Raw genomic sequence first — 4,603 nt, 5'->3', positions numbered from 1 at the left:
AAAAAAAAAAAAAAAGAAAATACAGTTCATGTGCCAGTTACCAATGTATGGCCTCTCAGCCCAAACACATCCTTTTCGTTCTGCTCTGTGATACTGAGCTGGATGACATCTCAGCTTTGGGTGAGATCCAGTGTGATATCCAGCTGGACTCTGTACACAGTTCCTTGCTAGCCAGCTTGATGTTGTTCTTCTCCAATAGAGGGCGATGGAGGAACACTGTCAGCTCAGAGCGGAGGGGAGGGGCTGTCTTCTTCCTGGTGCAGTTCTCCAACGCGGCCAGCAGAGGGCAGGAGAGGTAGCCAGTGGCCTTCACTTCCGTTGTCCTCACCTTGGTCCGGCTCCTGCCCTTTCCGCTGTCCACCAGCAGTGAGTTCTCGGGGAACCCACTCCCTCTTCTGAGGTCCAGTCTCTGCCTTGAATTGAAAGGGGAAGGGCTCTTTCGTGTTTCCAAGTTTCCTCCCTTTTTACTTCCTCAGTCCTAAGGGCACAAGTTCCTTCCTGCAGTTGCTATTCTGTAACTCTTAAAAATCTCTCTTACCCAGTTGGGTAACCATCTTTACAACTGAACAATTATTTTTACCAAATTTTCTCTTCAAAACAATGGTGTGGCCGGGCGCGGAGGCTCACGCTTGTAATCCCAGCAGTTCGGGAGGCTGAAGTGGGTGGATGACCTGAGGTCAGGAGTTCGAGACCAGGCTGGCCAACATGGCAAAACCCCGTCTCTACTAAAAATACAAAAAATTAACTAGGCGTGGTGGTGGGTGCCTGTAATCCCAGCTACTTGGGAGGCTGAGGCAAGAGAATTGCTTAAACCCGGGAGGCAAAGGTTTGCAATGGGCTGAGATCGCACCATTGCACTCCAGCCTGGGCAACAGAATGAGACTCTGTCAAAAAAAAAAAGTACATTCCAATGAAAATAACAGGCAATTCACAAAAGGATAAATAGAAATAATACTTGAAAAAAGAAAACATATCCAGCTTCCCTAGAAATCAAGGAAATGGTAACTATATTCATAGAATTTCTCCCATTAGGCTGTTGCACAGAATAAGCGCGAGATGTAAAGGACTTAGCTCAGTGCCTGGCAATATAAACACTCCATACATGGTAACTGTCACGATTTAAAAGTTTAATAGGACAGGGACAGTGGTTCTCACCTGTAATCCCAGCACTTTGGAAGAAGGCTGAGGCAGGCAGATTCCTTGAGGTCAGGAGTTCAAGACCAGCCTGGCTAACCTGGTGAAACCCCATCTCTACTAAAAATACAAAACTTAGCCTGGTGTGGTGGCGTGCACCTGTAATCCCAGCTACTAGGGAGGCTGAGGTGGGAGGATCGCTTGAACCTGGGAGGTGGAGGTTGCAGTGAGCCACGAAATTGCAGCACTGCACCAAAAAAAAAAAAAGTTTAATATTTATTACTGTGGACCTGGGGACGCTACATCAAGCTGTTTCCCAATTGAACTGGAATGCCACAACAACGGCTGAACACTGTGGATGTCCAAATCTGGAAGAACAGAGGAAGGTAAACATTTGATTCTCAAGTGGAAGTTCAAAGCATTACATTCTTTCTGGAGGACAGTTTGGAAATATGTACACAAAGTAATTTGGCAATTCCATTTCTGGTTTTTCTCAGGGAAATGTTCAAGCAAATGTATAAAGGTGTATGTAGAAGCATATCTGCAAATACAGAAAGATGGAAACAGTGTAAGTGTCTAAGGGTGGGGGACTTAAAATATGAAAATTCTGCCGGGCATGCTGGCTCATGCCTGTAATCTCAGTACTTTGGGAGGCCGAGGCGGGCAGATCATCTGAGGTCGGGAGTTCGAGCCCAGCCTGACCAACATGGAGAAACCCCGTCTCTACTAAAAATACTAAATTAGCTGAGCATGGTGACACATGCCTCTAATCCTAGCTACTCGGGAGGCTGAGGCAGGAGAACCGCTTGAACCCGGAAGGCAGAGGTTGCAGTGAGCCAAGATCGGGCCACTGCAGTCCAGCCTGGGTGACAGAGCGAGACTCCGTCTCAAAAAATATATATATATGTATAAAATATACACATAAAATATATAATATATATATACATTCACAGACATATAACTGAACAGTAAAACTGTAAGAACAGACTAAAATATGAACAGTGCTTATTCCTGGATGGTCGTATTAGAAATTTTGTTTGTGTGGGTTTTTTTTGAGACGGAGTCTCGCTCTGTGCTCTGTCGCCCAGGCTGGAGTGCAGTGGCCGGATCTCAGCTCACTGCAAGCTCCGCCTCCCGGGTTTACGCCATTCTCCTGCCTCAGCCTCCCGAGTAGCTGGGACCACAGGCGCCCACCATCACGCCTGGCTATTTTTTTTTGTTTTTTTTTTTTTTAGTAGAGACGGGGTTTCACCGCGTTAGTCAGGATGGTCTCCATCTCCTGTCCTCGTGATTCGCCCGTCTTGGCCTCCCAAAGTGCTGGGATTACAGGCTTGAGCCACCGCGCCCGGCCTAGAAATCTTTTTTACCTTCATTCATTAAACAAATATTTACTAGGCATCTGCCATGTGCCAGGCACAATTCTAGGTACTCGTGGTAGGGCATTAAAAAGTGTCTGCCCTCATGAACACTTATCGTTGAGTCGTGGGAAACAAATATTACACAAGTATATGTCAGGTAGTGATAAACATTAGGGAGAAAAGCAAGGCAGAGCTGAGGCTGTTTACAGAGCTGGGGAAGGCTTCCTTGAGGGGGTGACATATGAGCAGAGTGAGGGAGCAAGCCTCGTGGCTATCATGAGAAAGCTATCTTTATGATTTGCCAATTAATTTTCTTAATTTTCTCTTCCAAGCATGCAACACCTACAAAATTAAGACAAAACAAACCAAGAAAGCTCTTTCCATTTATGAAAGATATCTGGAGCCTGAGATCATTTCCGGGTCGAGGTGTGGAGAGTGGGAGAGGATCCAAGGGTATGGAAAGGAGAACCCCAAGCCCCCCTGCTCTAGATCCCTCCGGGCCGTTGGATCCCTGACGCCCCGCAGCTCCTCGTGGACGAAGCAGCTGGTGGGAGAGCGGGGGACTGCAGCCAGGTCAGTGTCCCGCTTTCCGCGTCCTGCTAAGGCGACCCGAAGACAGAGGATCGCCGCAGGAGGCTCCGCGCCCCTTACCCGACGGCATTTCGCAGGAAGCTCCACGCCTCTCCAGGGAACTGGGAGAAGCGGGACCCAAGAGGCTGGAAACAAGTCTCCCCGGCCCGAGGTCCACCGCCCACGGCCTTTCGGCCCTCACCTACGAGTTGGCATAGAAAGACCGTGGCGGAAGGAAAAGGCTGCTCCAACGCATCCCTTCCGGCGGAGCAGGCGCCCCACTCGTGGCTAGGCCATGTGCCCTCTCCTTTCCTCGGGCCAGCCTTGGCTTCCCCTTTTTGTCGCTCAAGGGCCAGAGGCGCAAGGAAATGTGAAAGAAAAGCGGCGACGAAAGAGAACAAAGCAAATCTAGACGCAGAGCGTTGCCTTTCCTTCCGGACGCAGGTGTACGACGCGTATGGCGTTTCCGTCTTCTAATAGGGAGCCTGAGAATTCTTCCTGTTCATTGGCCATCAGTCAGGGAGAAGGCGGGGTCAGTGAACAAACGGCTTTCTGGGAGCCGGGGAATGCTTGCGCCGCGTAGTTTCCCAGCGAGCCCTGCGACCACTTCCGGCGCCGGGAACTGGCGGCGGAAATGGTGTCTCTTGGGTCGCTGTGGGCGTTGTGTGTTTCGGGGGCGGGGACGGGGACGGGGGCTCTGGCCGCCTGGCTCTGACATCAGGCACCGGGCTCCGGGTGGCCGGGATCAGCGCCCCAAGGCAGAGGCCGAAGGGCGGGCGCACTACTAGGAAGTGCTGGGTCCCCCGCGCCATTCTGCCCTCTTGATCCGCGGGCAGACGCCCCTGCACGATCGCCGCTCTCCCCGCGGGCCTCTGGCTGGCTCACCTTCCCGCCTGCCGTGTCCTGCTGAGCGACCCTGGTGAGTCCTGGCCCTCTTCGAGGAAAGTCTTCTTTGAAGTCACCAGAGGATGAGAATGGTGCACGCACCTTTCAGGGGTCTTGTGAGGAGCAGAATAAATAAAGCGCTTAGGGTGGACTAAATAATTGGAAACAACCCGAATGCATCACTTGAGTATTGATTAAGAAACGGGAGCGCATCCATACCGCGGAAGCTCATAGTGCCGCTGTCTGTGCAGTAAGGTCTCATTTATGTAAAAACACATAAAGCACCTTCTTTTTCTTTTCTCCCCCCATGGATGGCTTTTTTAGTAAAAGCACAGGAAAAGGTCTGGGACGTCACTTGACAGACTGTTAAGTCGGGGGGTACAATTGCATTGAGGAAGGGAGAGTTTTACGGCCTTCTGTATTGTTTGAATCTTCCCCCCTTTTTTATTACGATGGTTTGTATTTTTTTCTTTTCTTTTTGTCTTTTTACTTTTTTTTTTTTTTTTTTTTTTGAGACGGTCTCACTCTGTTGCCCAGGCTGGAGTACGGTGGTGCGATCTCAGCTCATTGCAACCTCAAACTCCTGGACTCAAGAGATCTTCCCTCCTCAGCCTCCCCAGTAGCTGGGACTACAGGAGCCCCACCCGCCTTTTTTT

At 50.2% G+C, this 4,603-nt stretch overlaps 1 protein-coding gene across 2 annotated transcripts in view; it reads left to right on the top strand.

The window, feature by feature from the left end:
• The first annotated feature begins 3,722 nt into the window (after positions 1–3,722).
• Positions 3,723–4,603, top strand: part of ZNF213 (zinc finger protein 213) — a 10,889-nt gene continuing 10,008 nt past the window's right edge. The window contains exon 1 of one of the 2 annotated variants that reach the window (XM_011950212.1): positions 3,723–3,981. The gene's annotated coding sequence lies outside the window, so the exon portion shown is untranslated. Of the gene's footprint in view, positions 4,040–4,603 lie in introns of both variants that reach the window. The other variant, XM_011950213.1, reaches the window with a different exon arrangement.

Source organism: Colobus angolensis, unplaced genomic scaffold (assembly GCF_000951035.1).
Source record: "Colobus angolensis palliatus isolate OR3802 unplaced genomic scaffold, Cang.pa_1.0 Scaffold303, whole genome shotgun sequence".
Classification (NCBI taxonomy): Eukaryota; Metazoa; Chordata; class Mammalia; order Primates; family Cercopithecidae; genus Colobus; species Colobus angolensis.
Note: the sequence above shows the minus strand (reverse complement) of the source record. Positions and strands in the feature narration are given on the sequence as shown.